Genomic DNA, 22,019 nt, shown 5'->3' on the forward strand with positions numbered 1-22,019 from the left:
AAGACGTCTCGAGGGCTGCGGAGCCACAGTCGTCCGCGTCGCCAGGGAGGAGGAAGAGGCGGCGATGCGGTGCGGCACGCTTTAGGCGGGGTTACGCCGCTGGCCGGAAACGACGTCGAGTACTACTGTCCCTGTAGTGATGGTCGGAGAGAGAGAGAAGCACGGCCATCGGAGGAGGGCCCGCCGCGCTGGCATGTCCGTGGCGGGCCGTGATGGAAGTCACGCTTACCCCATGTTTTTGTATTATATTTCCAATTTGAACAACTTCTAATGGTGGATCGCTCGGCTCCTGGGTCGATGAAGACCGCAGCAAAATGCGTGTCGGCATGTGAATCGCAAGATTATGAGATGCATCGACCAGTTGAACGCACATTTTGGCGAGGGCACTGACCAGTGGCGCCGAGTGTGCGGCCCCCGGAGAGAAGGGGGCCGGTCGCGCCGCTGGAAGGGGCGGCCGCGGCTACCGTGAGCCGTGGCGAGATGGGGATGTCGGGCCGGCGCCCACTATTTTTGTGGGCTGGCGGTCCATTCCTTCTAGTGTGAAATGTCGCCGTGTCCCTGGACTGGGACCCACTGCTGCTGTCCGGCTGGCTGCTCTCAGCTGGCGGCGGCGGCGGCACAGTGGAATGGTGTCTGGGACTACAGTGGACGATCCTGCTCTCAGGTGAAGAGAAGCAGAAGCAATCCAGGGTGCCTATCCTGAGTGCCTAATCAGCGTTCGGGTCTTGTCCCGGGCCATGTTTCGTGGCTTCGTGAGAAGGAAGCAGCATCTGTTTGAGTGCCAGGCTCGTGGCCAGCTCCTCCTGCCATCTGTGTCTGTGCGAGAGCAGAAGATAGAAGGACGACGGGCCAGGGCCGCTGGTGCACTCGGGCGGGTGACGAGACTGGCCTCATCCAGAGAGAGCGAGAGCAGTGGGTCGAAGAGAATCATTTTCTTTCGAGCGCTGCTGGGAGGGACCCCGTCCGTTGGTGCGAAGGAGGAAGGGAGGAAGGAAGGAAGGAAGGAAGGAAGGAAGGAAGGAACGAAGGTGAGCTGTTGTCCGGAGGACGAAGCGGGAGAGAGAGAGAGCGCCTATTGATGAACGGTGCTGCCCTTGGGAGAGAGGGTGCCGTCGACACGGAGAAGCAAGCAGGTGGTGCAGCAGCAGCAGTAGCAGCGAGTAGTAAAGCAGCTACGGCTACCGCCGCCCCTGCGCTGCCCTGGGGAGCGGTCACCGCCGGACGGACGGAGTCCTTGCGAGAGAGGACGACGACGTCGGTCTAGCCGCTCTGCCTGCCGCTGGCTGCAGCAGTCGCCTGCACTCCGAAGAATGAAGGCCGCTCCTCCGCCTCAAAATCCGAGGACGACGCCGCTGGCTGATCCGGATGTCCTGCTCCGTCTGGGCCCTGGAAGACGCAAGTTTTTGAAGACCTCGTCCGCAAGGAGACAACCCGCCAAGTTTGAGCATATTAATAAGCGGAGGAAAAGAAACCAACCGGGATTCCCCGAGTAAGGCCGACTGAAAGGGGACCAGCCCAGCGCATAACCTCGCGGTCCTGTACGGCCGTCAAGGGGTGTTGCGTTTCGGTGCATCCGTACCGCTCGAGCTGCTCACCGCCTAAGTCATTGCTTGAATGCAGCCCCGAGGAGGGTGGTAGGCCCGTGTGGCGGCGCCTGTAAAAAGGTTTTAGGCAGCTTGGGCAGAGGGGTCTTTACCGTAGAGTCGGGTTGCTTAGTACTGCAGCCCTAAGTAGGTGGTAAATTCCATCCAAGGCTAAATACTACCACGAGTCCGATATTTGAGAAGTACCGTGAGGGAAAGCTGAAAAGGACTCTGAAGAGAGAGTTCAAGAGGACGTGAAACCATTAGAAGCTCAAACGGGTGGAACCGTGAAGGTCGAAAGAGGGGATTCAGCTGGCGGGGTGCGGGCGGCAACCGCGGTTCAAGTTGCTTTTCAGTGAGAGGACCCGGCGACGCAGTTAGTTGCCGCGGCCCCGTGGTTGTCGTGCCGCGGCCTGCGGGCTTATTTCTCCCTCGAGTAGAGTTGGTAGCGACCCGCTGCTTAGGGGCGTTTCGGACTGGTAGCCCGCGCAAAGGCGCGATGACCGACGACGGTACTGACCGGGCCCGAGCGGCGGTCACCGCAAGGAGGCCACGGAGAGAAGAATGCGGCCTCTCGCCACCTGAGAGTGATTGGTAATCCACCCGACCCGTCTTGAAACACGGACCAAGGAGTCCAACATGTGCGCGAGTCTAAGGGTGATCTAAACCCGGAGGCGAAATGAAAGTGAGCTCTGCTTGGGGCAGGCCGATCCCCTGTCTGCCGAGGCCTGTCGGGCCAGCTAGGTTGAGAGAATATCCTGGGCTGGTACCGGCGGTGCCTGGCCGGGCGGCCCGCCGGTCTTGCGGCCGGCGGGAGTTGGGGCGCAGGCCGAGGACTTGGCGTAGTGCGGCCCGGGGCACGGGGGTCTCTCGGGCTCCCTCAACCCGTGGTCCGCCGCCAAGTACCTGAGAGTGCAGCCGTTGGGACCCGAAAGATGGTGAACTATGCCTGGCGAGGACGAAGCCAGAGGAAACTCTGGTGGAGGTCCGAAGCAGTTCTGACGTGCAAATTGATTGTCAGAGCTGGGTATAGGGGCGAAAGACTAATCGAACCATCTAGTAGCTGGTTCCCTCCGAAGTTTCCCTCAGGATAGCTGGCATTCGGAGAGGTGAGTTTCATCCGGTAAAACGAATGATCAGAGGCCTTGGTGGTGCAATGCCGTCAACCTATTCTCAAACTTTAAATGCGTGAGACGTGGAGCTTGCTTGAGATGTGAAGCTCTATGATGCAAAGAATCACAGTGCCTAGTGGGCCACTTTTGGTAAGCAGAACTGGCGCTGTGGGATGAACCAAACGTACGAGTTAAGGGGCCTAAAGGAATGCTAATGTAGACACTACGAAAAGGTGTTGGTTGCTATAGACAGCAGGGCGGTGGCCATGGAAGTTGGAATCCGCTAAGGAGTGTAACAACTCACCTGCCGAAGCAACTAGCCCTTAAAATGGTATGGCGCTCAAGCATTCTCCCGATACTCGGCCGCCGGGGCACTGTTTTTAGCGCTGAGAGAGGCGCTGTGGAAGCCCCGGCGAGAAGGAGGGTCGCAGCGGTGAGCTTCGAAGGGACTCGCCGTGAGCCGGCCTGGAGCCCAGGCCTCTAAACGGAGAGAATAATGTTTAGTAGGTCTCCTCTGCTGGCAGCGTGAGCCGGTGGCCGTGGGTCCGAGCGAGAGAAAGAAGAAGCGAGACCCGCGCCGCGGCGCTCCACCAGCGAGGGACCGACTTGTCATCATCATAGATACGAGCTGAAAGGGATGCAGTGGCGAAAGGGAATACGGTAATGATTTCGTGACCTGTGTTCGGACGAGCCCGGTGTCTGCCTTTGAGGTGGAGGCCGGGTCAAGTGTGTGACGATTCCTGGCAACGGGATCTGGCTTGTGTCCACTGGCGTCTGGTCCGGGGGAGAGTTTTCTTTTCTGTTTTAGGCCCCGTGATCCCCGGAAATCCTATGAAGCGAGAAGGGGGTGATGGTATAGCAAACCACACGGTGGCCGTAGAGCGACACAGTTCTTGTGTCGTCCCGTGCACCAACGCCAGTCCGTGAAAGATGCAAGTGAGGAAGTCACACGGGTACGAGTCCGGGGCGGGTGCGGGTGGCTGGACCTCGTGGTCGGCGCCCCGCTCGCACGTGGTGACCCTGTTTCGACACAGACTGTACCCATCTCCGCATCAGGTCTCCGAGGTTTGGAGCCTCTAGTCGATAGATGAATGTGGGTAAGGGAAATCGGCAATTTTGATCCGTAACTTCGGGACAAGGATTGGCTCTGAGGGTCGGGCCAGTCAGGCCTTTCCGGGAAGCGGGTGCGGGGTGTCTCGGGGGGCAGGACTGGGCGAGGTCTTGTCGGTTGGCTTCGGCTGGCCGGCGGACCGAGCTCGGACCTCGCTGACCGGGTGCCCTCCCGCGGAACGGGCAAGGTTCTGCAAAGTATAATCGCGTCGAGACTTGGGGCGGAGCGCGGCTCTCGGGCCGTGCGAGGCCCCAAACAGAGACGTGTATATATTACTCCAGCTGGCAGCCTAGCGACCAGCTCAGAACTGGCACGGACACGGGGAATCCGACTGTTTAATTAAAACAAAGCATCACGATGGTTATGGCTGATGATGACGCGATGTGATTTCTGCCCAGTGCTCTGAATGTCAAAGTGAAGAGATTCAACCAAGCGCGGGTAAACGGCAGGAGTAACTATGACTCGGCAAAGACGACGCGTTCGCTGACTCCGAGCCGCTACGAGTTATAGATTACTAGCGATCCACCTCTTTGTGGTACCTGCCGGAAACCCATTTTATGGGTCCAACGGATCGCATGGAGGACTCAACCCGCCCAGCTTCTCCTTCGGGGGGAGCTGTGGGTCGCTCCACCCCTTCCCAGGGGACAAACCGGCGATTTGGTCAACCCTTCGCCAACAGGGGTGCTCAAAATCAGAGCACTCCTGTCGCCGGCACTATCGCTAGCATAGTGAACGGGCTTAACATCCCAGCCCAAGGCATCGTCGATGCAGCTACAGTCAGTCCAGTCTGCCCAACTTGTTTGAGGCAGTTCAAGTCCTACGCAGGCAGGCGTCTGCACGAAAGACGGGCACACGCCCAAACATATCATGAGGGACAAGTTAAGCGCCTTGAAGACCGGCGCAATACGCCCTGGTCCCTAGAAGAAATAAGGATGATGGCCGAGTTTTAAGTGTCCAACTACGGCCACCCTTTCATAAATCAGGAAATAAGCAAGTGCGTACTGTCAGGAAGGTCGACTGACAGTATAAATGGTAAAAGAAAGTCTCAACAATACCGAGACTTACTTAAAGACCTGTTGGTGAAGCAGGAGTACAAGGAGAAATCTATTTTGACTAACGTGCCAGTCGGGAGCCACCGGGAGAGCCATGTGGGGGGCAAACTCAGTTGGACTTCCGACGACGAGAACTCGATGATCGAGCTTGAAATGGCACACAAGGATGATCCCCACATAAACAAGGCAATTCATAAAATGGTCCTTACTTGGCGGACGCTTGAAAGCATCCGGACAAAGAGAAGGACCATTAAATATAAAGAAAAGGTCGCAGCATATGCACAGCCCAAGACCTCCACCCAATGTGCAATGCCTCCCCTCAGAGATTGCAGGGTCAATCTGACCCGAATCCGAGTGGATGGCAGGATGCTTGCGGCCTCTATTGTCCCAAAGACTGAAGCCCAGGATGGAATGAATGATTATTATGACTCCATGGCTGGAACCTCTCCCATCCGGGTTCCAGACCATGGAGGGTCTCCCCCGTCCAGCCCAGACCGGAGCGATGGATCTCAATCCTCCAGCGAAAGCGCTGGTAGTTCATCAGAAGAGGAAGTCACCGCGGAGGATGTCAACTCGCTGAAGGATGAGATATTTGGTAGGAGACAAAATAATATGAATAGGATTAACAGAAGAGCAGGTCAAGAGCAGAACAGTAACGTGCCTCGAAGTGTTAGGAAGAGGCGAGAATATGCAGCGACGCAGAGGGCATGGGATAAGAACAAAAGTCGCGTCGCACAGAATGCCAACCTAGGTAAAGACCCTCTTGCTAGCCCGTCCCTTCCGCCCGGGACAGTTGAGTTTTGGACCTCCCTATTCGGGAGACCAAGCCAGGCTAGCACAATCGATTATGACCCGCCAACCCAGTTGTGCACCATCTTGGACCCCATCACTATTGATGATGTAGAATGGTGCAAAAGAAAGACCAATTTAAAAACGTCGCCAGGCCCAGACGGCATAAGAGCTGCCGATTTTAGAGCGGCGGCAAGTCAACAGATCATGAATCTGTATAACCTGATCATTGAACACCGAATTGTGACCCGGGATTGGGCATAAGGCCGAACAACCCTATTGCCCAAGAAGGATGCCCCCCTAGAGGCCGGGGACTTCCGCCCAATTACAGTGACGTCCGTGGCAACACGAGGGTTGCATAAGATCCTAACGAAGCGCCTGGCAGAGCGCATCCCCTCTTCAGTTCGACAAAAAAGGTTCAAGGCTGAGCAGGGGGTAAGTAGCAACCTCATCCTACTCAAGGAGCTAATCAAAGCGGCCAAACGTGAGTCGAAGAGCCTTTCATAGCCTTTATTGACTTTAAAAAGGCCTTTGACTCCGTCTACCATCCAGCTCTCCTCGATACTCTGAGAGCTGCTGGCCTCGACAGGAATTCGATCCAGTACCTCACCAACCTCTATTCTAGTATCAGCACGGAGGTAGCTGGAATCGAAGTAGACATAACAAAGGGCGTAATGCAGGGGGATCCTCTATCTCCCCTGCTAGTCAATCTTGCCCTAGACCATGCACTTGCAAAGCTCCCCGAAGGCGTAGGGGCAACGCTGAGAGGGGAGACTATTAAGTATTTGGCGTTTGCGGATGATATTGTTGTTGTGGCACAGACGAGAGCAGGTTTGTCATCTTCGGTGACCAGATTACTGGATGAGTCGGCAAAGCTTGGCCTCGAGCCTGGCTTAGGGAAGTGTGCCACAGCTGGAATCATCGGCAACCGCCAACTTAGGACCTGGTACGTTGATACCCGTCCCTTCACGTACGGAAATGCCAACCTTCCGGTCACAAGTCCTGACGGCTTTTAAAAATATCTTGGGGTAGACGTCGGACTAGTGGCAAACGTGAATGGGGCGAAATTGATTGGTAAGGCCAAAACTGAACTGGGGAACCTTCAGACAGTGCCGCTGAAGCCTCAGCAGAAGTTTTGGTCCTTAAAAACCGTGCTGATACCACGGCTATGCCACATAGCCGTCCACGGACAACTCAAAAAATATCACCTTAAAACGGTTGATAATGAGGTCAGGAAGTTTGTCAGAAAGTGCTTGCACCTAACTGGCGATACTCCACTAAGAGCTTTCTATGCAGGTTCAGCAGCCGGGGGCCTTGGTATTTACAACTTTACCGAGGGTATCCCCAAAGCCCTGCATGATTGCTATAGTCGTCTAGCCCGATCTCCGGACCCGGTGGTGGCGGGAATTGCTGCTGATCTAGCCGAGCAACACCCGGCCCCCGTTGCCATCGACTGGGGAGAAAGGCTATACCTTACTGTTGACGGGTGTGGTCTGAGGGAGGCGCCCTTCGGACTACGACCCAGATGGTTGGACGCTGGAAGCCGTCTTATGAAAGGGGGCACCTACTGTAATGCCATCAAGCTCAAACTGGGACTTCTAACAACCCCGGCCCGGAGCGCGAGAGGCAGACAGCAGAGCAACCGCTGTGATCTTGGTTGCAATGCCCCTGGTACCCTGCATCACATTTTGCAGACGTGCCCAGCTGTTCAACTATGGAGGATCAAGAGGCACGATTCCATCAAGTGCTTCATCAAAAAGAAGGCTATCGAAGCAGGGTACACCGTAGTAGATGAACCCCACATCTCAACGACAGAAGGGCTGAGGAAGCCAGACCTCGTCGTCTGGAATGACAAAGAGTCAATAGTAATTGACTCTCAAGTAAATGCGGACGCCAACGTACGATCTCTCGACTTTTTTGATGCCGCGAAGATCGCGAAGTACAACACCGACTGCATCAAGAGGGCCGTGGAAGACCTTACGGCGACAGTACCCTCAATCAGGGCGGTCACCGGGAACTGGCGAGGTGTACTGTCGCGAGGGACAGTCAGCTTGTGCCAGAAGCTGAAACTGCGACTCGAGGACTTGGACCTACTGACTGTGAAGATCTTAGAAGGAGGACTGTCCATATATGCGAATTATATGGGCATGTCGGGCGGAGGCGACGTCTCGTAGCTGGATCAACGATGGAGATTGACCGACCGACGTTCCTCCAGGACTTGTTTCCTGTTGAGTGGAGATATACACGCCGGTGGGACTGCAGCGGATCGACAACAACATCGGTACGGGACCATCAAGCTGGAGCTGCAGTACCATAGCTAGCAGAAGAAGAGGATCACCTATGCGAATAGGAAAAGTGGACTAGCCAGGGAGAGCAAGAGCGTGGTAAGACCAGGAAAATGGTGAAGTGCTGCTCTCCTGCAAACGCTAGTCTTAAAAAAAAAAAAATAGCCAAATGCCTCGTCATGTAATTAGTGACGCGCATGAATGGATTAACGAGATTCCCACTGTCCCTACCTACTATCTAGCGAACCCACAGGCAGGGGAACGGGCCTGCACACAACAGCGGGGAAAGAAGACCCTGTTGAGCTTGATTGATTGAAAGTTTTCTGGCATCCTGACATCTAAGGTCATTGACGCCGATACCATTTACTGTATATGAAAATTAAAAGAGAATTCGATTAAAACCATAAAAATTAAGAAGTCATTACAATAGTTAAATAGTTTTCAGAAGACCTGCTTCTGAAATAAATCTAAAAATTCCGCTCGCATAGTAAGACACATCATGTCCAAGAATCTTGGCAAGGATAAACCTGCCATCCTCACCTCGAGCCTCAAACAGATATCTATTTCTCAAGTTAGTAAAATTATGGCATTCGGTCAACAAATGCCTCACTGTTAAAGGTACTAAACAGTCCTCGCAATACGGTTCGTGTTGGCCCTTCAGCAGAAACAATGCATTGAAAGCAGGCGCAACAACCCCTGGTCCCTGGAAGAACTCAGGATGATGGCCCTGTTCGAAGTGTCTAACTTGGGCCATCCCTTTATAAACATGAGAATAAGGGAGTGCTTATTCACAGAAAGATCTCTGGACAGTATAAATGGCCAGAGCAAGACCAAAATCTATCAGGACCTACTCAAAAATGCCATATAAAAGGTGAAAGAGGAGTACAAGGAGACTGATAATTCGATCGAGCCTGGCGGTAGCCACCGACACTGCCATGTGGTGACCCTGTTTCGACACAGACTATACCCATCTCCGCATCCGGTCTCCGAGGTTTGGAGCCTCTAGTCGATAGATGAATGTGGGTAAGGGAAATCGGCAATTTTGATCCCTAACTTCGGGACAAGGATCGGCTCCGAGAGTCGGGCCAGTCGGGCCTTTCCAGGAGGGTGCGGGGTGTCTCGGGGGGGCAGGACTGGGCGAGGTCTTGTCGGTCGGCTTCGGCTGGCCGGCGGACCGAGCTCGCACCTCGCTGACCGGGTGCCCTCCCGCGGAACGGGCAAGGTTCTGCAAAGTATAATCGCGTCGAGACTTGGGGCGTGTATATATTACTCCAGCTGGCAGCCTAGCGACCAGCTCAGAACTGGCACGGACACGGGGAATCCGACTGTTTAATTAAAACAAAGCATCACGATGGTTATGGCTGATGATGACGCGATGTGATTTCTGCCCAGTGCTCTGAATGTCAAAGTGAAGAGATTCAACCAAGCGCGGGTAAACGGCGGGAGTAACTATGACTCGGCAAAGACGACGCGTTCGCTGACTCCGAGCCGCTACGAGTTATAGATGATCTCGGTTCCATTTTCTTGGTGGTGGGAGCCAGAGGTAATGATAAAGAGGGACTGTTGGGGGCATCCGTACTACAACGCGAAAGGTGAAATTCAGTGACCGTCGTAGGACGAACAACAGCGAAAGCATTTGCCAAGAATGTCTTCGTTGATCAAGAACGAAAGTTAGAGGATCGAAGGCGATCAGATACCGACCTAGTTCTAACCCTAAACGATGCTCACTAGCAATTCGCCGTCGTTATTCCCATGATGTGGCGAGACGCCCCCGGGAAACCTCAAGTCTTTGAGTTCCGGGGGTAGTATGGTTGCAATACTGAAACTTAAAGGAATTGACGGAAGGGCACCACCAGGAGTGGGGCCTGCTGCTTAATTTGACTCAACACGGGAAACCTCACCAGGCCCGGACACCAGAAGGATTGATAGATTAAGAGCTTTTTCTCGATTTGGTAGGTGGTGGTGCATGGCCGTTCTTAGTTGGTGGAGTGATTTGTCTGGTTAATTCCGGTAACGAACGAGACTCTGGCCTACTAAATAGTGGGCGGGCGTTTTGGTGCATGGGCCCCGTTCGACACAGTCTTCTTAGAGGGATGAGCAGCGAGTATAGCTGCAGGAGATTGAGCAATAACAGATCTGTGATGCCCTTAGATGTCCTGGGCCGCACGCGCGCTATACTGAATGGGTTAGCGGGTTGTCCTTCTCCGAGAGGAGCGGGAAATTGCGTGAAAACCATTCGTGATAGGGATTGGGGCTTGCAATTGTTTCCCATGAATGAGGAATTCCCAGTAAGCGCAAGTCATCAGCTTGGTTGATTAAGTCCCTGCCCTTTGTACACACCGCCCGTCGCTACTACCGATTGAATGATTTAGTGAGGCCTTCGGACTGGTGGTCTTGAACTGGGCCGGCAGGTTTCTCCCAGCAATGGGGTTCCGCCAACTCGCCTGGACGAGCCGGAAATGAATGAATGAATGATTTAAAGTTCTCAGGCATCCTGACATCTAAGGTCATTGACGCCGGTAACATTTAATTTATGTATACAAAAATAAAAAATGAAATAAAATATTAAAGAGTATTCAATTAAAATCATAAAAATTGAATGTCATAAAAGTTAAATATTTTTCAGAAGACCTGCTTCTGAAAGAAATCTGAAAATGCCACTTGCATGGTAGGACACATCATTTCCAAGAATCTTGGCAAGGATGAACCTGCCACCCTCACCTCGAGCCTCAAACAAATGTCTATTCCGCAAGTTGTTATAATTGGGGCATTCGGTCAACAAATGCCTTACTGTTAGAGGTACTAAACAATTGTCACAATACGGTTGGTGTTGGCCCTTCAGCAGAAACTCATGTGTCAACCGAGTGTGACCAATACGGATACGACAAAGAGACGTCTCCCATTTTCGGGGCATCATATTATACCTCCAAGGAGATATGTCATTTGTTACTTCCCTCATTTTATTGCCATCTTGACTATCCCATTGCTGTTGCCATTTATTGCAAACCAATTTCTTGATGTCAGGTAAGAAATCATTACAGGGAATGGGATACCTTCTTGGCAGCAACTCGGATGCAGCCTCATTAGCCAGTGAATCTGCCTTCTCATTCCCGGACACACCTACATGTGCTGGAACCCAACAAAATTGAACTGTTATACCTCTCCGTCCAATAATGAAAAGCCATTCTAAAATCTTTAAAACTAGAGGGTTATTAGAATTAAAAACTTCCATAGCTTGAAGGACACTCCTTGCATCACTAAAAATTGTAAAATTACCCTCCTTCGCCAACGCTATTTTCTCAATAGCGGTTAATATGCCATACAGTTCGGTAGTAAATATGGAAGCGGTCAGAGGAAGTGCACCTCTACAATTAAAACCATTACTATGTACTCCAAATCCAACGCCAGCATCAGATTTGGAGCCATCAGTATAGATAAAAGTTGATCCTCTATGTTCTTTAACATGTTCATTAAAAAGAGACCTGGCTTCTAGGTCTGACATATTCTTCTTATCTCCAATAAAATATTTACAAAAACATATCTCCGGTATCTTCCATGGAGGCGTTGATGATACCTTGAATGGAAGTACCTTATTTCTAATTATATCCAGACTATTTAATAATCGTTTCACCCGAAAGCCATAAGGTTGAGGAGATTTTGGGTGCAACTCAAAGTATGATGCGTGTCTTACAAGGCTTGCAGTCTGAAATACTAGAGAGTTAGGGAGTCTTTGCAATCTAAACCAATACCGAAGAATGGAAGACATTCGGTAAAAGTCTAGAGGTAACTCTCCAGCATCAACAAGGAGACTTGGGATAGGCGAGGTTTTAGAAGCTCCAGTAGACAATCTAATACCTGCATGATGTATCGAGTCTAATATTTTTAACCGGCTTGGGGTGGCTAAATAATATACCTCAAAACCATAACTAATTTTGGAAAAAATCAAGGCCTTGAATAATTTTAAAATAGTATTGCGGTCTGCCCCTCACGATGTATGAGACAATACTTTTAAGATATTCAGAGCTTCAACACATTTAGCTTTTAATGCTTTTAAGTGAGAAACCCATGTAAGTCTACAGTCAAATATCAAACCTAAAAATTTGGTTTCCGATACACACGGTACCCGTTGACCTTTAATGTATATATCCGGGTCTGGATGTACTCCCCGGATACGACAAAAATAGACAATGGTAGTTTTACTTGTCGAGAACTTAAATCCATTCATGTCAGCCCACTGGATAATTTTATCAATAGAGAGTTGGATTTTTCTCTCAACCATTGCCATTCTAGTGCCAGCAAATGATATTGAGAGATTATCCACAAATAATGTTGAGAGAACATCCTGGGGAATGGCTGAGGATATCCCATTAATTGCTAGTGCAAAAAGGGTTACACTCAGCACACTACCCTGAGGAACTCCTTCTTCCTGGCACTTACTCTCTGATAGAGTTTCCCCCACTCTCACTTGAAAAACTCTACGTGAAAGAAATGCCTGAATAAATAGTGGCAGCTCTCCTCTCAATCCCAATTCATGAATGGTTTTAAGAATACCATATCTCCATGTGGTATCATATGCCTTTTCAAGATCAAAAAATACTGTAACATGGTGCTGTTTGGAAGCAAAGGCTTCACAAATAGAAGACTCAAGTCGTATCAACACATCAGTCGTTGAGTGCATTTTTCGGAATCCACATTGAATCGGTGATAAAATACCTTTCTTTTCAAGGTACCATATCAGCCTTGCATTGACCATCTTGTTTGACCCTAATAAGTAACGATAGGTATGTCGGGAGGAGGTGATGTAACGTGGCGTTCTCGGCCACGAAGTTTTGACCACCCGAAGTTCCTCCAGGAGCTAAGAACGATCTCCTGTTGTGTGGATAAGCGCGCCGGCAGGAACACAGCCATTGTTAACACCAAGGAAGGACAATGTAATGGTACGCTGTGTTACCTGATTTAATGTTAAGGCTAGATTTAAGTTTAGAATTGTAAAAGTCTAGGCACCTAGGCTAAGTTAAATCAATATATGTAAATTGCCTAGGAAATGAGACCAACCTCTGAGTAGCCGAGAGAGGTCCCATTAGGATTAAGGCTTAGATCAGTTTTGCGAGAGCTCTCAGGTAGGGTAGGTCGTAGTAACAGCCAAATGCCTCGGACCTCGCTGACCGGGTGCCCTTCCGCGGAACGGGCAAGGTTCTGCAAAGTATAATCGCGTCGAGAATTGGGGCGGAGCGCGGCTCTCGGGCCGTGCGAGGCCCCAGACGGAAACGTGTATATATTACTCCGGCTGGCAGCCTAGCAACCAGCTCAGAACTGGCACGGACACGGGGAATCCGACTGTTTAATTAAAACAAAGCATCGCGATGGTTATGGCTGATGATGACGCGATGTGATTTCTGGCCAGTGCTCTGAATGTCAAAGTGAAGAGATTCAACCAAGCGCGGGTAAACGGCGGGAGTAACTATGACTGGTAAAGAAGACGTGTATGCAGAATCCGAGCCACTAAAGTCGTAGCTTACTAGCGACCCACCTCCTTGTGGTACCTACCGAAAACCCATTTATGGGTCCAACGGGTCGCATGGAGGACCCAACCCGCCCAGCCTCTACTTCGGGAGGAGCTGTGGGTCGCTCCACCACCATTGTGGGGTTAAACCGGCGAAATGGTCAACTAAACGCCAGCAGTGGCACTCAAAACCAGAGTGCTGCTGTCGCCGGATCTCTTACTGGCCAAGAGATAGGGCTTTCCAACAATGCCCAAAACATGACCGATGAAGCTATTCAGAGTCCCATCTGCCCCAGTTGCAAGAAGGTGTTCAAGACTTATGCTGGTAGACGTCTGCATGAGAGACGGGCTCATGCCCAGCAATTCCATGAAGGGAATGTATTGCGCATCGAGAGCCGACGCAACACTCCCTGGTCCCCTGAAGGGCTCAGGTTGATGGCCCAGTTCGAAGTGTCTAACTTGGGCCATCCCTTTATGAATAAGAGAATTAAAGAGTGCTTATTCACAGGAAGATCAGTGGATAGTATAAATGGCAAGAGAAAGTCCAAACTCTATCAGGACTTACTCCAAAGTGCCATTGGTAAGGTGAAGATGGAGTACAAGGTGAATGATAATTCGATAGAGCCGGTTGGGAGCCACCCTGACTGCCATGTGGGAGGCACACAGGAGTGGACTTCCGACGATGAAAATTCCATGTGTGAATTTGAAGTGGCTCATAACTCTGAACCCCACATTAATAAAGCGATTAAAGAAAAGGTTCTTCCTTGGCGGATGCTAGAAAGCATCCGCACAAAGAGAAGGACCAATAAGTACAGAGGAAAGGTTGCAGCATATGCCCGATGCACGACCTCCAGAGGTGTAACAGCTCTACCAAAGGAATGTCGGGTGACTCTATCCCCGGTCCTTGTGGAAGGCGATATGCTCCCATCCTCTAAAAGTGACAGGGGAATTACCGAGGATGGAATGAATGATTACCTAAATCCTATGGTTGGAGATACTCCCATCTATGCTCCTGCCCATAGAGGATCTCCCCCGTCTAGCCCAGACGGGAGCGACCAGTCTCCCTCAAGTAGTGAGAGTGAGGATAGTTCGGAAGAGGATACCACGGCAGATGACATCGATCTACTGAGGGAAGAGATATTTGGTGGGAGATTGAATAGGAATGGCATGAATAGAAATGGGAGTCAAAATCAGGTTGGGAATTTGCCTCGTTCAGTAAGGAAGAGGCGGGAGTATGCCGCGACACAAAGACAGTGGGATAAAAACCGCAGTCGTGTCGCACAGAATGTTATCCTCGGGAAAGACCCGTTAGCTAGCCCTACCTTTCCGCAGGGTACGGTAGACTTCTGGACCTCCCTCTTTGGAAGGCCAAGTCAAGCTAGCACTATCGACTATGTCCCACAAGTCCATACGAACACCATTATTGAACCCGTTACCATCAGTGACGTTAAATGGTGCAAAATGAGAACAAATCTCAAAACTTCGCCGGGCCCAGACGGCATAAAAGCAGCCGATTTTAGAGCGGCGGATGATGACAGTATTGCTCGACTGTATAACATGATATTGGCAAGTAGAACTGCCACAAGACAATGGGCAAGAGGAAGGACTACCCTCCTGCCCAAAGTAGATGTCCCTCAGGTGGCCAGGGACTTTAGACCGATCACGGTAACGTCCGTGGTCACGCGGGGATTGCATAAAATCCTTCCGAAGCGTTTAGCGGAGTGCATCCCATCCTCGGCCCGTCAGAAAGGGTTCAAAGCCGAGGAGGGAGTAAGCAGCAATCTCCTGCTCTTAAATTAACTGATCAGTGACGCTAAAAGAGAGTCGAAGAGCCTTTATATAGCCTTCATAGACTTTAAAAAGGCCTTTTGACTCCATTAGCCATCCAGCCCTCCTAGACACCCTGAGAGGGGCTGGCTTAGATGAGGATTCACTTCAGTACCTCAAAAACTCCTATCACAGTATCAGCACAGAGGTTGCTGGAGTAGAAGTGAATATCACGAGAGGCGTAATGCAAGGGGATCCTCTATCCCCCTTGCTCTTTAATGTAGCACTCGATTATGTGCACTCAAAACTCCCTGATGGTGTTGGGGCAAGCCTCAGAGGAGAAACTATCAAATACTTGGCATTCGCTGACGACATCGTCGTCGTGGCTCAAACAAGAGCAGGTTTAACAGCAGTAGTAAAGAGGCTTCTTGATGAAGCAGGAAAGCTAGGCCTTGAGCCTGGCTTGGGGAAGTGTGCCAAGGCCGGAATAGTTGGTGATGGTGCCAGAAAGAACTGGTACGTAGATACCCGGCCCTTCATGTACAGGGAAGAAAATCTCCCGGTCACAAGTCCTGACGGTTTCTATAAACACCTGGGGGTGGACGTCAGGCTTGTGGTCAATATGAATGGGTCGAAACTGATTGGAAAGGCCAGAACTGAACTGGGGAATCTGCAGAGTTCGCCTCTGAAGCCTCAGCAGAAGTTCTGGGTCCTTAAAAATGTGCTGATACCTCGGCTAAAGCATATAGCCGTCCATGGACGAACTAAAAAGTATCACCTCAAAGGGGTGGATAATGAAATTCAGAAGTTCACGAGGAGGTGCTTGCACTTACCCGGTGATACTCCCTTAGGAGCATTCTATGCAGGCGTAGCAGACGGAGGCCTCGGTATTTTCAATCTTACCGAAGGCATTCCGAAAGCCTTGTATGAGTGCTATGAGAGATTAGTCAGATCTCCAGACCCTCTGGTTGCGGGAATTGCTGCTGAATTAGCCCAACAAAACCGGGCTCCCGCTGCCACAGACTGGGGATCTAGGCTACACGCCTCAGTTGACGGTTGTGGTCTTAGGGAGGCGAAACTAGGACCAAGACCAAGATGGTTGGACACTGGCAGCCGTCTGATGAAAGGGGGCACTTTCTGCAATGCCGTTAAGCTCAAACTAGGGGTTCTATCTACCCCGGCCCGTAGCTCTAGAGGCCGGCAGATAAGCAGCCGATGTGATCTTAGATGCAATGCCCCCGGAACCCTGCATCACATCTTACAGACGTGCCCAGCTGTCCAACCATGGCGTATCACTAGACACGATAAAATTAAACGCTTTATCAAGAGCAAAGCGACCGAAGCAGGGTATGATGTGCTGGATGAACCCCCTATCAGCACTGAGCATGGGCTGAGAAAACCAGATCTAGTTATCTGGAAGGATACGGAGTCAATTGTTACTGACTGTCAAGTGAATGCAGACTCTAATGTTCGTCCCCTGGACTTTTTTGATGCCGCGAAAATCGCGAAATATAATAATGAGTGCATCAGAAAAGCTGTAGAAGAGCTTACAGGGACAGTACCCTCAGTGATGGCGATAACTGGGAATTGGCGTGGAGTACTGTCAAGGGGGACGATCAGCTTGTGCCAGAAGCTTAAGCTGAGTCTGGAAGACCTCGATCTGATGAGTGTAAAGATCCTAGAGGGTGGACTGTCTGTGTATGCAAATTACATGGGCATGTCAGGCGGAGGGGACATAGCGTGGTTTCATCGGTCATGAAGTTTGACCGACCTTGACGTTCCTCCAGGTGCCAAAGAACTAGTGCTCCTGTTGAGTTGAGATATAAGCCGGAAGGGACTACAGCCGAGTGATGCGACCAAAGTTATGCTGTAATTCCTTATAGGTCAGTAATTAGATAACGAGGATCCCTACATTATGAGGTGCTACAATCCAACCCGTAGCACATGTAGAGGAGAGTAGGAAAAGAGACTAACCCATTTATGATGAAGGCTTTTACCACCGGAATGAGTAGAGTAATTGAATGCGCTTCTGAGGGTTAGTCGGTAAAATAGCCAAATGCCTCGTCATCTAATTAGTGATGCGCATGAATGGATTAACGAGATTCCCACTGTCCCTACCTACTATCTAGTGAACCCACAGGCAGGGGAACGGGCCTGCACACAACAGCGGGGAAAGAAGACCCTGTTGAGCTTGACTCTAGTCTGATATTGTAGAGAGACATCAGAGGTGTAGCATAGGTGGGAGGTCTTGGCATTCGTGCCCTGGCCGACAGTGAAATACCACTACTCTGATCGTTTCTCTACTTACTCAGTGAAGTGGAACCGGAGCCTGGCTCCCAAGGTGGGAAAGTGTCTCTGAGATTCTAGCTCCAAGATGTTTACGGTGCGGGCCGTTCGTGGCCGAGCTCTCCGAGCGAGGCAGCGGCGGCCCGCGGTGGGCGTGCGCGCCCGAAGGCGATCCTGGCCGAGGACAGTATCAGGTGGGGAGTTTGACTGGGGCGGTACATCTGTCATATGGCAACGCAGGTGTCGCAAGGCTAGCTCAACGAGGAAAGAAACCTCGCATAGAGTAAAAGAGCAAAAGCTAACCTGATCCTGATTTTCAGTACAAATATGGGCTGCGAAAGCACGGTCTATCAATCCTTATGACCTTTTAAGAGTTTTAAGCAAGAGGTGTCAGAAAACTTACCACAGGGATAACTGGCTTGTGGCGGCCAAGCGTTCATAGCGACGTCGCTTTTTGATCCTTCGATGTCGGCTCTTCCTATCATTGTGAAGCAGAAATTACAAAGCGTTGGATTGTTCACCCGTTGGGATGGCCAAGAACAATGCAATACCTATTAAACAAAAATTCTAATGAAACTCACGATAAAATTCAAGCTGGGTGATGATATCAAATAGCCCAAGCTCCTTTACACTGGGAGTGCTGCACGCCACTACCTATCTCCTAACCCAGCTAGTCTTAGCTCTCTCTGTACAGTATATATCTATCTACTGTGGTAAAAAATTACAACTACATGTACTCGTCGACTTACAACATATATCAAACTCAAATACAGTGAGCCCTCGCTACTTCGCGGTTCGACCATCGCGGATTTTTTTCATAAAGCATGTATATACACATATCGCGGATTTTCCAGAAAATTTCAAAAATACCGCGATATATGAAGACCCCAAATACGTATTTCGTTAATTCCATTAATACTGTAATTAGTAATATCTGCTCTTACTGATGGTTCATTGCATTACATATGACATATAATTCAGTACAGAAAGAAATAAAACACGAAAAGAGAATGTGATCATACGATAATTCAGTATACAGTACGTAGTAAAATTAAATCGAACATGAAACGCAAATCAGATGCAGTCATACCGTATTTGAATGGTGTAAGGCTGCTGATGGCTACTACTAAAAATATAATGGATATGCATCTTTTCCATGAATCTTTTGTATGTATATGTACGTAGTACTGCATCCAATAATATTCTTTGTTGCAAAAATCACATCTCGAATAAGCGTACATATCCTACAACAAAACAAGCGTAAAATAGCGTACGTAAAGCTGTATACGTAGTACCTTGTATTTGAATTGTTAACTACTACGTAGCATGTAAGACAGACTGTGATTGGTTCAAGTGCTGATAGATGACGAATCAGAACCCAAGTTTTGAAATCTAGCCTGTGATTGGTGTTTTGATCGCTTCTCGAACCTGCATTATCTTTTCGCGGCCACTTCCTAAGCCGCTCTCTCGCCGGATAGATGCTGCTATGTTATTGTGAACTTTAATTTGTGCTGTGCGTGACAGTTCTAAGTTGAACTTTTTGTAGAACTTTCTGTTTAACCCCTACTGTACAATGGCTCCCAAGCGTTCTGCTTCTGCTAAGGCTGGTAGTGAGCCTAAACGCCACCGAAAAATGATGACGATTGCTGAGAAGGGGACGCTTCTCGATATGTTAAAAGAAGGCAGAAGTTACGCGGCCACAGCCCGCCATTTTGGAGTGAACGAATCCACCGTTCGCTACATCAAGAAGGACGAGGCGAACATTAGAAAGACGGCTACCATCACCATCCGCAGATCAGCGAAGCGAGTCGTTACCACGCGTAATAAAACGATCGTACGTATGGAAGGTGCTTTAGCAGTCTGGATTGCTGACTGCCGGAAGAAGAACATAGCCTTGGATACGAACACCATCCGAACCAAGGGTTTGGGCTTGTATGAGAATTTTGCGGCAAAGGAACCTCAGGACGACGATGGCGACCATGCTGAAGAACAAGATGCAGTAGATGAACCTCAACCAGGGAAATCCACTGATTCCCGGCCTCAGAAAATATGTTTTTCCGCCAGCAAAGGATGGTTCGCGAAGTTTCAGAAACGCTTCGCCCTGAAAAGCGTTTCCCTGCATGGCGAGGCTGCTTCCGCTGACACTACCGCTGCTGAAACTTACGCGAACGAGACGTTCAAGAACATTATCGCTGAAGGTGGATACAAGCCGGAACAAGTGTTTAATATGGATGAGACAGGCTTGTTTTGGAAGAAAATGCCGTCGTGAACTTTCATGTTTAAAGAAGAAGCCAAAGCCTCTGGCTTTAAAGCGTTCAAAGATCGCGTAACCCTCGTGATGTGTGGCAATGCTGCTGGATTTTTGCTAAAGCCTGGGCTTATTTACAAGTCGAAAAATCCTCGAGCTTTGAGAAATAAAAATAAGAATCTCCTTCCCGTGTACTGGATGCATAATCAAAAAGCATGGATTACGAAGATGCTGACCTCCAACTGGTTCTACCAGTGTTTTATCCTGCAACTCAGCAAATATCTCGTAGAGAAGGGCTTGCCATTTAAGATCCTTCTCCTTGTGGATAACACTGGTGGACACGCAACTGATCTCTCGCATGAGGGCATTCAGGTTGAGTTCCTGCCACCCAACACCACGTCATTAATTCAACTGATGGACCAGGGGGTTATCAGGCCGTTCAAGACCCTCTACACGAAGAATACCTTGGTGGACCTCGTTGCGTGTGTGGATGCTGCCCAAGAAGATGAAGATGAAACTTTCAATTTGAAGGCGTACTGGCGGAAGTACACAATAGCCACGTGCCTGCAGAACATCCAGAAGACACTGCAAGAAATGAAACCTGCTACTGTCAATGCGAGCTGGAAGAAGTTGTGGCCCCATATTGTTTACGATGACGAGGGATTTACACCATCTGAGATTCAACACTCTGCAATACGCAAATCTGTGCACTTGGCTGCGATAATTGGAGGCGACGGGTTTGGCGACATGACGACTGAAGACGTCGACGAGTTGTTGGACTGCCATTCCCAGCCGCTAACTGAGGCAGACATGGAAGGACTGACGAAATCGGCCAGTGAAGAAGACAGTGAAACGCAGTAAGAGACCTAAGAAGAAAATGTCGAAGAAACGGGCTTAACATTAGAACGGCTTGCCAAGTTCTGCAACCATGTGAAGGAGGTGAAAGAAATGTCGCAAGATTGGGACAAGGATATGGTTCAATCTATGCAATTCTGCAACAAGATCGATGACATCATGACTCCTTAGAGGATGCTCTTCGAGCGAAAAAAGAAGCACCGGCAGCAACTTCCGATCACAATGTTCTTCCAGCCTCGCAAAAAAGAGCCAGTTCCTCCTGCTACTAAGCCTTCGGATGAAATTGAAGAAGTGTCCCAGGAAGAAGTTGAAGAGGTGTCCCAGGAAAAGACACCTCCGTCTGAAGAGACGTAAAATACTATCGTTGGCTGCACAGTAGAAGACATCATCAGCTTCATCATCATTATTTCTACTGTGCAGCAAATTCATCGCCATCATCATTCAAGTTTTTCTTCAACTTCTTTCGTGGTGAGTACAGTAACAATCTTTATTTTTTACTTTAATATTCTAACATTTTAATATTTGTGCCTGTTTTAGTTTAGTATACATTAATTTAAAGGGAAGGTTTTAAAAGTCTGAAGAGTATACATGTTGTAACCTATCATATTTTTTTTGTTTAAAATTTACATTTACGTACGTAAAACACACACACAAGATGATGTAGATGAACCTCAACCAGGGAAATCCACTGATTCCCAGCGTCAGAAACGTTTTTCCGCCCGCAAAGGATGGTTGTTTCAGAAACGCTTAGCCCTGAAAAGCGTTTCCCTGCATGACGAGGCTGCTTCCGCTGACACTACCGCTGCTGAAACTTACGTGAACGAGACGTTCAAGAATATTATCGCCGAAGGTGGATACAAGCCGGAACAAGTGTTTAATATGGATGAGACCGGCTTGTTTTGGAAGAGAATACCGTCGCAAACTTTCCTGGTCAAAGAAGAAGCCAAAGCCTCTGGCTTTAAAGCATTCAAGGATCGCGTTACCCTCGTGATGTGTGGCAATGCTGCTGGATTTTTGCAAAAGCAGGGGCTTATTTACAAGTCGAAAAATCCTCGTGCTTTGGAAAAAAAAAAAAATTAGAATCTCCTTCCCGTGTACTGAATACATAATCAAAAAGCATGGATTACGAAGATGCTGACCTCCAACTGGTTCCACCAGTGTTTCATCCCGCAAGTCAGTCAATATCTCTTAAGAGAAGGGCTTGCCATTTAAGATCCTTCTCCTTATGGATAACGCTGGTGGACACGCAACTGACCTGTCGCGTGAGGGCGTTCAGGTTGAGTTCCTGCCACCCAACACCACGTCATTAATTAAACCGATGGATCAGGGGGTTATCAGGGCGTTCAAGGCCCTCTACACGAAGAATACCTTGGCGGACCTCGTTGCGTGTGTGGATGCTGCCCAAGAAGATGAAGATGAAGATTTTAA

At 49.6% G+C, this 22,019-nt stretch overlaps 1 pseudogene; it reads left to right on the forward strand.

Moving 5' to 3' along the window:
• Window positions 1-262: 262 nt before the first annotated feature.
• On the forward strand, window positions 263-409 carry LOC137634056 (5.8S ribosomal RNA; annotated as a pseudogene).
• The last annotated feature ends 21,610 nt before the right edge of the window (window positions 410-22,019 follow it).

Source organism: Palaemon carinicauda, chromosome 43, assembly GCF_036898095.1.
Source record: "Palaemon carinicauda isolate YSFRI2023 chromosome 43, ASM3689809v2, whole genome shotgun sequence".
Classification (NCBI taxonomy): Eukaryota; Metazoa; Arthropoda; class Malacostraca; order Decapoda; family Palaemonidae; genus Palaemon; species Palaemon carinicauda.